This window comes from Pezoporus wallicus, unplaced genomic scaffold (assembly GCF_028554395.1).
Source record: "Pezoporus wallicus isolate ANWC-B61680 ecotype Strahan unplaced genomic scaffold, APGP_CSIRO_Pwel_v1 contig_10094, whole genome shotgun sequence".
Classification (NCBI taxonomy): domain Eukaryota; kingdom Metazoa; phylum Chordata; class Aves; order Psittaciformes; family Psittacidae; genus Pezoporus; species Pezoporus wallicus.
Window position 1 is genome coordinate 684,491 of NW_026639160.1, and position 13,480 is coordinate 697,970.

Sequence of the window (13,480 nt, forward strand, 5' to 3'; positions counted from 1 at the left end):
GAGCTCTTTCTGTATGACATCCTGGCTATCACCTGCATTGGCAACACCTTCTGGATCTGCCACCGTCCCAGCATACCTCACTGCATCAACTTATGACATCAACAGGTTGTCTCCACAGTCCTAATTTTTGTAAAGGATCATTAAAGGTTCAAACAAGAGTGGTGCCAAGGTCCTTAAGGAATTCCAGCATTGTCATTCTCCTTCAAACCTTCTTCTGCGCCATGTCTCCTCAAATAGCTGCTTTTGCAGTAGTAATTTTGTAGTAATTTTGTTACAAAGTAACAAATGCAGTAGTTTTGTTACAAATTAGCAAATTCATTTTAGTTAATTTTCAAAATCTCCAGCTTCAATGTTTTCCTGCATAGATCTACCCTGAGTGCTGCTGCTGTCTAGAAGAGATTTTGCAACACACACACACACGGACACACACATATATATATAAATCAGAAAATTAATAATTTATCAAAATATGCCATAATTTGTCAGCAAGTAAATAAAAAAAGTAATAAAATCAGTAAACATTTATTACTTGCACAAAGCTGCTCTAGAGGAACACTGCCTTACTTTGGAGACCTGGCCAAATCACATCAGAAGTACAAGTAAACATGAGTTTTCTCCTGCTTCTTCCATATCGTATTACGGGCACACACAACCTGACTTGGCAGAAATAGTATGTGTGGATCTAGAAACGCTCCCAGAACTAAACAAAGGGGTTTTCATTAATATGGTAGAAAATTTCCAAGAATACTTGATCACATAAAAATAGACTTGACTTGTCTGTGTTTGTCTTTTCTTTGTGTAGTATCATTGCAAGTATTCTAACAAACAAATTTATTGGCAGCAGTGCTAATGGGAAGAATGCATTCTAAACAAATTTGAGAACATTCACATGTAACACATTTTGGATGTGTAAACATGTATTCTTGCCATGAGTCTGAATCCAGCCTTATTTTAGCAATGTGCCTGCGTGCAACATCCAAAATAATCTCTTTAAACTTATGCTGACTGTGATAGGAAAACAGTAACATGGGTTTTGTGCACTGAAAATTAACTTTTGTATTAATAATATTGATTACACAACAGGGAAGCCAACGTGTATGTGGCGAGCGCTGCTTGTCAAGAATTATTTATGTAGATTCATGGCTCTGCTCCAGAAGTATTCTAGAAAAATAATATAAAAAAAAATTGCATAATGACAGCCTGGGAAAAAAATATGGTAATTATAATAAAATAGACTGTCCACTGTAATTCTAAGTTAAGATTGATATGTTCAGTAGAGGAAAATTGTCTTGGGAAGAGAGTTCAGAATATATTTATGTCTGCACAAGCCAACTTTACTCTCCCTTCGTGACAAAGTAAGTCCAGAATATACAAAGAAAGTAAGTCCTTTCTTGCAATTTCTGATACTCTGTTTCTTAGAAGGTATCTCTGATAAGTTCAGGCTCACCACAGCATCATCACCAGCAAATATCAACTCTGCTGTCAGAATGGTGTTGGTACAAGTAATTATGTTCTTTGGAAGTGTTTTTTAGCAACTTGTGTTATGGAGCCCACAGTGTATCATCAGAAATCACTGTTTTGGGCTAGCAGTCAGAATAGAATGCTGCAATGCTGTTTTGTGTAAATTAGACGTGGTTCATCTTTTCTGTGGGTGCCAGTTCTATTTCTTCAGTTTAAGAAGAAAGCTTGTATAGATATTTACATAGATTTTATTAAGAAAATTGCATCAGTTCCATGCTTATATTTAAACTACATTGACTGTTTTCTGGTGTATCAAATTACTGATCACAACATTTGTACAAATACATTCTGCAAGCAGTCTGCTAAAAAAGGAAAACAGAAATGCCTCTTCAAAACATCTGAAATAGCTGGGTATTTGCTAAGTAAAAACAGAGACATGGCTTGGAATTCTTTCGGCATCATGGGTTTGCAAATTTTTGCCCCCACTCTGTAGGGCATGTAAAGGGCTGGGGGGGAGGAGGGAACATGTCTCCATTAAGAAGAATTAAGGTGGATTCCCTCTTTTTATGTTTTGCTGTTTTGCCTGTTCAGATGAATAGACTAATATTTTCATCAGTGTTAGCGTAACCTTGTCAATAAAGCAACAATACACGATATGTCTTTATGCCAGGTTTTCACTCTATTATACAGTAAATGTAAGCCTGTAGTGTAGTCTAAGAACAATGCTGGCCATCGTTTGAAGCCTAGTCACTGTTCCAGTGGCATGATCCTTTCAGTGTCACGGAGAGATGTCCAGAGCACACCCACTCTTGCTTAGGTGTTGGGAAGCATTTCTGCATTCATTTCTTGGTGGTTTTCTCATCTTCTATGTCATGACACCCCACTGGGAGACACAGGAGACTTCACTGACTGGACAGGTGCTCTGCCCCTCTGGGGAGGGAACAGAACAGGGTGCTTTTGGGGTCACAGCATGTACACCCAAGTGCATGACGCTAACTCTGTGTTGTTGTGAAGTACACACAGCCACGTTAAAAGCAGATAAACTCTTTCAGGTTTAAGGATGGTATATTCTAGCACTACTTCAAAAAGCAGAAAACAAGTTATAAAATTCAAGCAGCTGAAGACCAGAAAACCTGACTGGAAACAAGTGTGTATTTTTCTAATTCCACTTTGGAAATGCTGTCATTGCACACTGCTTAACAAAATATTCACTTGCTTGGAAATCGCATTTCTTAGGACTAGTTTTGTGCTTCCAGCATTTCTTCATAGTCTTGCAGGACTGGAAGAGGTATGTGTGACCTCATCATTGTTTTGTTCCTGAGCACGTCATGCACACAAGTGCGTTCCCTACATTTCCAGCTTTGCCATTCATAGGTGGGGTAGGGCACCTGTGGTCCATTCTGTAGTCAGCCACCACGATCCCCAGGAGCAGTGCATGTGCCTCTTAAGCATGGGAAGCCCTTCTCAGAGATCCACTGCCTCCAGCTCCAATGACAGGAAATGCAACCTGGGTTTTTTTTGCTTTTTTGTTTGTTTTTGTTTTGTTTTGTTTTGTTTTGTTTTTTTTTGTTTGGTTTGGTTTGGTTTTTGTTCTTTTTGATGTTGAAACATTCCTTTTGTAAGAACTCTTTCAAGGATGGGCTTGTTTGAAGTTAACCTGTCCTCACTATTCAGATCTCCCTTATGCATCAGCATCCTCATGCCATTTTGCTTTCTGCAGTGCCTTTCTTTAGTGGCAGAGACTGAGAAAGGCTGAGAAAGTTGGGGCTTAGGCTGAGAAAGTTGGGGCTGTTCAGCCTGCAGGAGAGAAGGCTGTGTGGAGACCTCATAGCAGCCTTCCAGTATCTGAAGGAGGCCTATAAGGATGTTGGGGAGGGACTCTTCATTAGGGACTGTAGCTATAGGACAAAGGGTTATGGGTTCAAACCTAAACAGGGGAAGTTTAGATTGGATATAAGGAGGAAATTCTTTCCTGTTAGGGTGGTGAGTCACTGGAATGGGTTGCCCAGGGAGGTTGTGAATGCTCCATCCCTGGCAGTGTTCAAGACCAGGTTGGACAAGGCCTTGGGTGAGATGGTTTAGTATGAGGTGTCCCTGCCCATGGCAGGGGGGTTTGGAACTTGATGATCTTAAGGTCCTTTCCAACCCTAACTGTTCTATGATTCTATGACTCTCTTGCTCCCTAGGGCATCGAGACTTGCTGTGTTCGATGCATGCAGGTCTTCTGCATCTCTGCTGTGTCCTCTGACAATTTTCTCATTATTTTCTTGACACTGCTTTCTCTGCAATAGGCTGGGTTTCTTCAGATGGGTGAAGCTTTTGCACTTCAGCTATCTGGGGATTTTCCTCCAGGACTGCTTTCTCCTAGCTACAGCCTTGTGGCCCAGCCTTGTCATAATGCATTTCTTTCTGAACTTCTCAGAGCAAATCAAATGTCCTGCTCCAAACTTGCTCAGAGGGCGCTTCCCCGCTGCACAGCACCGGATGCTGACCCGCACCCTGTGTGGTTTCCTCCTTTGCCTTCACAGGCCCCATTCCTTCCTCCTGCCTTCCTCACCTCTACAGAATCCCATCCTGAAGTTGGTGAAGGCTGGTGGTAGGTGGCCCCCCTGCAGAAACCCCATCCCCACTGCTGCCTCCTGGTCTGCAGGATCTCCTTACTGTAAAGTCAACCTGGGAAACCCTGAGGGGCTCCTGGGGCAGAAGGTTTCCCACCAGTTCCCCCCTGGGTGGCTCCCATGACTGTCTGCACCAGCATGACAGGGAGTAGGCAGCTGACAGACCCCATGGGATGCTGGCCAGAGGGGGATCCCACAGGCAGGAGCTCTTCTGGTGTACAGAGTGGATAGCTCCACAGGAGGGAGTACCTACCCCCCAGAAATGGAGTGTCTTAAATTGCCAAGATGTTACAGATAACACCTGCAAGAGCAGATATTTGATTTTTATTCTTTGCTTGAGCTCAGTTTGGAGATGTTTGCTGTTGTTGCAGGGTGATTATCTTAACGATTTTGGTCACAATGTTCTGTTCTCCTTTTTTCCCCCTGCCTTTGAATGACATTCCTGAGCAAAATGAATTTCCTTTGTGCTGCTAGTGGTGACTGCATGTGCTTACATATTATTTACACCACTTTTACACCACTGCAAGACCCTTTATTTTGATGTGTTGTTGCCATTTAAGTCAGTTTAAGGTAGAGAAGAATGGAGCTGCTTTCTCTTCCTCCACCAAATCTCCAGATAATTACCAATCCTAGTAAAATATCCCCTTGTGCTGATGTAAGTTATTGGTATAATAATTGATCGTAAAGAACATTTTAAATGACAGTGTAGGTCTGTTCATCCAGATGGTCTGCAAAGACAAAATTACTATGTTTGTACATATCTACTAATAAGTACTCTTCAGTCAAACTAAAGGCATTTGAGAATAAACTACACATTAAGTCTAGGCTCTTTTAGTTACTCTGAGATCCAGCCCCGTTCAGCCATCCACCTCCCATTTTCCTGAGAACACATTTTTCCCTGCAAGCAGACTATAATGGCACATCAGTAAGCTTCTGAAACTTTGAGCTTTTTAGGGAACTGGTTATTCAATAACACCATAATACCATAGATGTATATGAATTATCAAAAATAATTTCATGGATATATATTTTCTGTCCCCACCCTTTCTTTCTTGTGTCTTGTTATATATGCCTGGCATACAGACTATTCAGGGAAGAAGTACATCATTGCAGTTATGAGTAATGAATGTTACAGATATCCACCACTTGTTTAATTTGTGTCAAGATTCAAGTATTCTTCACCTGTAGGTTTTGGTTTATCTGCACATTTTGGGAGGTGCTTTATAATTTATTCATTAGGTTTATTTTTGGTTTATTGTACTGAAGTGCTTAAGGGTTTGTCTTTGAAAGTGTATCTTGTCAATGCTAGCTGCATTATTTAGACATACTCTATTCATAGCTGAACTGAGCTGGTAGTGTCCATATGATAATCATGGAGTTAAATATTCTAGCTCCATAGAGTTAAATATTCTGTCTTGCACTAGCCCCTCAGTCAATATTTAAAGAGCCATTAATTCAAGCATTGGAATTGAAAGCCAGCTGGCATAGCAAACTTGACCCAGGGTTGTACCATGTTAGGCAATGATTGTCCTACATAACAAAACAAAGTAATATACATCCTGGAACATGCTTGTACAAAACAATATAGAAGAAAGAGAAGCACATCAGCAAAGCCTGGTGCTGTTCTGCATACGTACAGAGAGATAACCTGCTCTGAAAGAACTTCACCACAAGGTGAAGTGCAAACTTCACTGCAAAGAGCTCAATTCACAGTTCTCCTTTCTCCCATTAACTATCTGAGGCCATGTCGTGGTTTAAACCCAGTCAGGTAATTCGTTCGCTCACTTCCCCCCCCTTTCTTGCCCTCCCCCTGCTCCCGGAGGGACGGAGAGGAGAATCGAAAAGAATGCAACTCCCACGGGTTGAGATAAGAACAGTTTAGTAACTAAGGTATAACACAAACCACTACTGCTACCACCAATTATAATAATGATAAAGGAAATAACAAGGGAACAGAATACAACACCTCACCACCCCCTGACCGATAACTCGCCCCCCAAGCCCGACCAAGCTCCGACCGATACCTCCTCCAACCCTGCAGTCCCCCAGCCCTTCCGGCTCACTCCCAGTTACATCCTGGGCATGACGTGCTGTGGTATGGAATACCTCTTTGGTCAGTTTGGGTCAGGTGTCCTGTCTCTGCTTCCTCCCAGCTTCCCCTCCTCCCTGGCAGAGCATGAGGCTCACAAAGTCCTTGGCCAAACCAAAACATCTCTATCAGCTCTGTTCCCGAGCCGAAAGTCAAAACACTGCACTGCACCAGCTACCAAGGAGGAGAAACATGACTGCTACTGCTGAACCCAGGACAGGCCACCATAGCAAAAGAGACACTGGGTGTACATCACACCCAAAGAACTGTCTCACAAAAGTCTTTGCTTCTCTCAGCTCCAGTGTTTGAGGGTGAAGGAAGTCTTCCTTAATCTGTGCATTTCAGAATGCATAGCATTTGAAATAATTCAGTAATCAAGAGAGAAATAAAGAATACATGGTTTTAAAAAAAACTTGATAAGATAGCTATACTCTTGGATAAACATACATAAATTTGAGGAAATGGATATTTAACCTCACAAATGCATCAAAATACCTCTGACTTCATCTAACAGCTACATTTAAAACCAGTTTTATACATTAAGCAAGGCAGTTTTATAAATTTAAGGGTTATGTATTCAGTTTAGGACAACTAATGCTGTTACTCATTTTTCAGACAAATTTGTGCACAGGAATTAGAGTTTCTGTTTCTGTGTTCTCTATTTGCTGCACATAAACATGGGACAATTGCTCATGCATCTTGGTAGAGAGGACCAAAAAAACCACATACAACTCATCAATCCCTGTCCCTGTCATGCGTTTTTTAGATGGTTTATTTCCAAATGTAATGATTCAGGTTTTATGAACACTGATAATTTCCTGCATTCATAATATAGACTTTCATACCTTGTATGTATTTAGTAACTTTTACAAGAGTATCATCCTGTAAGGTCATAGTGGTTTTCATTCATTCAACAGATACAGATCTCTTTAAAAGACTATTCCATTGAAGAAGGCTAAAGGAAAGCAAAAAACAATCCTATTTTATGTAATAGTAAGTGAAAACTCCAAACTCATTTTCAATCCATAGCTTCTTGGTTGCAATGGAAAGGTCAGGGCACTGACTGACTGTGTCATAGCAGACTGGCTGAAAGCAGCATGCTTGCTTGGTGCATGAGAGTGAGGAGTAGAAACCAGAGATCTGGCAAAAGCAGCAGCGGATGGAGAGTGTGAGCAGAGAGATAAGCCAGCTCTAGTCACTTTGGGCTGCTCAGGTGGTAAACTTGGAAACTGTGAGCAAGGAAATAACTTGCTATTTCTTTCTATGCTCTGGATTCTTAAAGGATCACATCAGATAATTATCAGGTTTGTGTATGCTGTTTTCTGAGCAAATCACTGCCACCTGCTTCATCACTCAGACCAATACACATGCAGTGCATTTCAGAATAACTGATGTCCAAATAACTCTTTAAACCATGTGAAGATTTGCATGTGTAAGATACACAATAAAAAGCCTCTGAATGCTGAATCTAGGGTTTTGTAGAATAACAGGCTTCTTTTATAGCTTTTATTTGGGATAATGAGTACCATTACAATCTAGTATTTATCTATATAGGATGCTGCCTATACACCTTTCACGAAACTTTATTCCCCATGGTTTTGCCAAGCCTTGGATTGGAATTTTAGGGCCTGCTAAATTCCCAATTGAAAGGATTGCCTTTTCCCAAGCAGAAGCCTTGCTGAATTTGGCTTCCTTTTGAGATAATTTCAAACTCAAAATGTTATTGCTGTTTCCAAGAATAAGATGGGGAAGTTTGTTTTTCCACCTAGATACTTAAATAAAAATATTACCAGTGTAGACAAGACCTCGCTTTGGAGGGGAGATCTGTTCCGTGAAAGAGAGGACCCCCTTCATGTCTGGAAATATATGGTGAAATCTCCTCTAATTTTTTCCCAAGCTGAGCCACATGGTGAAGATAAGTTCAGATGATGGGTTTTTGAAAGAATTGCACTGTCTCTCCTGAAGCTTCATGGTGTGATTCTTACTACGGGTGGAAGGTATGGCCAGAGCAGGAAGGGTTTTTCTCTGCATGCTCTAAATGCTCCCTCTGGGGGTGCTGCCTTGAAGTAAGAGGAGGAAATTTCCTGATGGGGTAGTTGGGGTACGAGTCCTAGGAAATGAGGGAGATGGGAGTCAGCAGGAGTGGGGATGGCTTGTGTAATACGTTACTCATAATGGAAGTTGATGAGCCTTGGTGAATCTTGATAAGACTACTAGAAAATTTTCCATTAACAGTATTTTGCCTGAGGATCTGGGTTTGGATAGTGATGTACCTGAAGATTATCAATCTTCAGTGAAAAATTCTTGATGTTTTTAGAGACAATCATCTGAACAGTGAAAGGTTATTCCAGCAAAGCCTGAAGAAGTTCAGTTAGGAAATATTATCCAGTGGTAACCATTCTAACTCTGTAATCTCTGTAATGCAGCTTTTGAAATAAAATACATATCTAAACTTCTTTAAAAAAAAACACCTTCGGGGACTGCTATGTAGGGATCTGGATGTTTGAAGGCAAGGAAGTATCAGTGTTCTGGGGATTCTTACCCAGATTTATCTCAAAATTTTGTTTTATTTTTCTCTCTATTCATTTCCCTGGGGAAAAAAGAAGAATTTAAGTGACTGAATATTACTTACCTCAAATGCACAGGGCCTTGAATGTGCATGTGTGCCTAACCTCAACAATAATATTTCGTAACTCTTGGGTACTCTGTGTTTTACTGAATGTTGCACAAAACAACTATTTCCTAGGATGTTTTAAGATAACATGATTTTTCCCTTTTCCTCCTCAACAATAAACCCTGCAGCTTTACATGAAAGGCAGGGTCCCAAGGCTGAACCACAGCTGGTGCCTTACTTTCCCTATTCCTGCCCCATTGTCTTGGTGCTCTGGCACTCTGTCAGTGATGCCTGAGACAAGCGATGCTCTTACCATATCCCAGCAACTTCATATAGATGGTGATGTCTGCCCAAGTGAAGATTAGATTTTTCTGCAGGCTTTTAAGAGTGAGAACAACTGTTTCCCAAGACTCCTACTGCAGTGGGATTACGCTAGAAGAAAGAAAAAGCATCAGCATACACAGATGGGTGTCAAATGGAGTTGTATTTCCTCTGGATCTGCAATGAGTGTACCAGTATCTGGCAGGATCCACACTTGCTGATGCTCCTGCCTGAATGTGAGTATGAGGACAGGCAGGAGTCAGCAATTAGGTGAGTTGAATGTGCAAGCCCTGAAACTTTGGCTACACTCAGGGAGCATGTTAAGTTGAAAGAAGATAGGAGAGTGTTTGAAAATAAACAACATGAGCCAGCAATCAATAACTGCCTGAAACATAAACCAACCATTAGTTCAGTCAGAATCAAGGTTCTTGGCTAATCTAGTACATGTAACTGGTCTCAAAATACGTAAAAGACTGCTGTAAGAACCCCAAGAGAACAGTCTGTTTTCACTGTCCAGGACAGTGCAGTACTGGAATGACTTGCTTGGGGAGTCTGTGGTGTCTTCATCATGGGAGGTTTTTTCAGAACAAGTTGGACAAACAACAGTGAGGAATACTCTATGTATATTTTGAACAGAGGGAGGGGAGGAATGGTGGTATGACCTTATCAGCACATTTCCAATGCCTTTTTTCTTTGACACTGTGATACTGTTATTGTGCTCTTATTCTTATTTGTTCTTCTCTTGCTACACTCCCATATGTGCCTTGCTTTTGTGTAAGGTCTGTTCAGCAGCGTTGTTTATGCTGAGTGGGATATTTGCACTTTACTGCAACAATAGGACTAACATTTGGGCAGGTGCTTTCTGAACACCAAAACCCTCTTGAAATGTCAGTGAGCTGTTTCATATAATTTCAGGAGTATAATGTATGTATTGAATAACTTGTTCCTAGGTAGGGTAATTCTGCCTAACGTCAGACTGCAGGGAAAGGTTGAACAGCATAGCCATTTCTGTCTGTTCTAGTTTTGCCCTCTGGATCTGGTTGCTTGGAGGAAAGCAAATGCAGGTCCTGTGCCATGAACACAGCAGTGATAATGTATGTGCATGTGTGTTTAAAAAAAAATTTCTGTCCAGCACACAGTGAAATTCAGAGATTGTATAGCAACTGCCATGTTCACCTTAGAAGTAAGGTACCCTCTTTTTCCTGCAGACACTTGATTTCTGATTTATGATATATTGTCAGTGATATAGTTGCCATGATTTGTCCATCTCTGGTATGGCCAGAATGACCATATACCTCATTTAAGTGATTTAAGTGTTTTACTAATTCTTCTAGATTTTGCAGTTGTTCGGTGGTGAAATTCCAAAGTACTGGAGGGGCCCACTGACCTAGATACTTGCCCATACTATCCCACACACCCTGCCACTCATGACTGTCCAGCCTCAGGGAAAATCTCTCGGTCCTCCTATATCGTCGTTTGACCCCAGACAAGACCCAAACCTGACTCTCCTTAACTTTTTAAATCAGATGATATGGTCGTGGGCAAAACACACTCTGTATGCGTGCCAATATGGTGATCCCCATCACAATCGGCAAACAAGTCTCAACGGCATTAAAAGCCCATTCAAAAACTTCAAAACTCTCAAACGACGCTGTAAACGTTCGGGGGGCGGGGGGGGGGGAGAGAGACTGGAAGGATAAAAGAATGTCTCCTTCACAGGCTGACCACTCAAGAAGGAGAAAAAAGATGTGTAATTGCTAAGCTCTTCTATTATATGCCTCCCAAAGTATAAAGGTAGTGACCACACTGGGAACATAAGCCAGATCAGTTTCATGATCAATGATTCCGTTGTATTACAAGTCATTATCATAAAGTACAATGAGACAAGAACCTTAGCCCAAGCCCCACACTTGAAAAACACTAATGCAGCAAATACCGGATGGAAGTAAGATACGATATACTGAAACTGTGAGATTAAGAGGAACAACTTTGAGAGCCAATAAATCAGCATTGTGATGAGTGACTATTAATCCGGACAGATCTGTTCTTATGTCAACCCTTCGTGCCCCACGTTGGGCGCCAAAAAGAACTGTCATTGTTTAAACCCAGTCAGGAAGCTCGTTCACTCATTCCCCCTTCCAAGCACTGACTGATAAGAGAAAATAATAAGGGAAGGGAATACAATACCACCCGCCAAAAAACGAGTCCGACCCAGAAAACCCTGTGTCCTTCTGGGCTTCCCCACCTCCCTGGCAGAGCATGAGGCTCGGAAAAGTCCTTGGCCAGACCAAACATTTGAGCATTATCAGCTCTGTTCCCAGGCCAAAAGGCACTCCACTAGCTACTAAGAAGGAGAAAAATGACTGCTACTGGTGAACCCACGACAGACACATAGCAGTATCATAACAAGCTACAGAACGGGTCCATAAAGTTCCTCAAGAGCAGTGAGCAACTCCTTTTATTCCAATCAGTGAGACTATTCACATGATTATAGTTAGACATACGCCTAAGTGTTTTACTGGACGTAGGCACAGGTAAAAATAATTGTACAATATTTTCAACTTGACAACAACTTGAATCAGCATCAGTTTACTTAATAAAAATGCTTAATAAAAAATAAGTGTGGAGCAAAGTAGCTTTGGTAGCACGCATCACAGCAGTACTTGTGTTGCAATTCTGCTATTGCAACAGGTGTTCTAGTTTGTTAAGACCAAGGGATCAATAACTAAATTTACAGAAAAGCCAGCTGCTTAGTGGTTAGTGGTTGTTTTAATGCGTCGAGTACTACTGCTTTTGCCAAAACTGACCCTCTGAAACAGTATCTTCTAAAGCATACCAGTAACAGCCGCCTTCTTCTGCAGTCTCAAACTAAAAGATAAAATTAAGCTGCAAAGAGTATTCTGACACATTGATCTCACTGAAACATCTCTTGCTCCCAAGGAATAGTAAGCCACTAAGCTCTGTAGAATCAAATATTTTCCTCTAAGCTATTAGCTCATCCACTGCAAGTTATTCAGTCAATACATGCATGGAAAATCAGCAATTGTCCAGGATGCTCTCTATCCCATTTTTAATTCCTCTATAATTTAAAACACATGACATATACAACACATGCACAACGTCTTTGACAGCAGTTATCAACCTTGCTGACAACAGGCTGGTTTTGCAATTCATACCATAGTGCCAGTCCAGAGCGCAGAACAGATTGACAATAATGTTCTTCAGAGGTAGTTAAGGAATTGTTAGGACTGTGTCAATGTAAGTATGTGTAGGTGTATTTCTGCCTATATTTGAAGAAAACCATTCTGTGGATTACCTATATTTTTTAAATTTACAATGAATGAATATTTGTTTTTTAAATTATATGGCAACTGTAAGAGGAACACATGGTAAGAGTTATCCAAGAATTTCATTTAGAAAATAAATAGATGCAATACATATCAGAGATGAATTCTGTGATATTTTGGTAAACAAAAGTGTAGCTATATTTACTTGCATAGACAGCCCATTCACAATGCTTGTCTCAAAGGGGACCTGCACTCTGCTGCCATGTAGCTCCACTGGGGAAGCAGACAGGCAGTAAACCCAATTCTTTGCTGCTTTTATCTGCCTGAATAGCCTGAGCTCAGCTGGGGCAGAGCTGCTCTGGGGCTACCCGGTGCTCCTGCAGAGCCCCAGCAGCCTTTCCAGGGTGTTATGTTTGCAGCATGTGAACTCCACAATGTGCCCAACAACAGCTTGAGTTGAATGAAATGCAAAAGTGGGCAAGGGTGGAATTGGTGAAAAATGAATTTTAAAATTTCTTCCAATAAAAGCTATTAAGTGGCCTTAAAAACCCCTATAGTGTGGCAAGTGTCACTTTTGGACTTGAATGTAAGGCACAGTTGCACTGCTACTTGAGTTACCATTATGAAAAGACAGCTAGGATGTGACCCACACATAGTACAGTTGAGTTCAGATTCTGAAAAGTTTATATTTTTGCCTGACAAATTCGTTCACAGGTATTTAAAGGTTCTTTTACTGAGTATTAAGAGCAGAACTGTAGCTGTTTTCTAAGAAAAAACTCTTAGAGAAGAAAAATTCTGTCTGAAATACCTTCTCTTTGATTCCTTCATGCAGTTCAGCTACGTAATACTGTTAGATTGCAGTTCCATAGAGTTCTCAGCAGTAAAATGACATAATGACCTTTACTTGCTCCAGTTACAGTGACATTTTGCACTCAATAACATAGTCATCAACTTGATGTGTCATTGAATTCAATGAGTGCATGCTCAGAAATAGATTTTTTTTTTTTTTATTACCAAAGATGAATAAACCTGTCTTATTTGAAAAGCAGTTATATACTTTATTTTTTTTTTTCCCCACAGTAATGTGCTA

General features: G+C 40.8%; 1 protein-coding gene and 1 long non-coding RNA gene across 2 annotated transcripts in view; one reads left to right on the plus strand and one right to left on the minus strand.

The window, feature by feature from the left end:
- Window positions 1–3,594: 3,594 nt before the first annotated feature.
- The window catches only part of DIRAS2 (DIRAS family GTPase 2), a 193,714-nt gene continuing 183,828 nt past the window's right edge, over window positions 3,595–13,480 (minus strand). The window contains exon 3 of the transcript XR_008972724.1: window positions 3,595–3,617. The gene's annotated coding sequence lies outside the window, so the exon portion shown is untranslated. The remainder of the gene's footprint in view (window positions 3,618–13,480) is intronic.
- LOC130601626 (uncharacterized) overlaps window positions 9,610–13,480 on the plus strand; it is a 29,806-nt gene continuing 25,935 nt past the window's right edge. The window contains exon 1 of the long non-coding RNA XR_008972725.1: window positions 9,610–9,708. This is a non-coding gene — a long non-coding RNA (uncharacterized LOC130601626). The remainder of the gene's footprint in view (window positions 9,709–13,480) is intronic.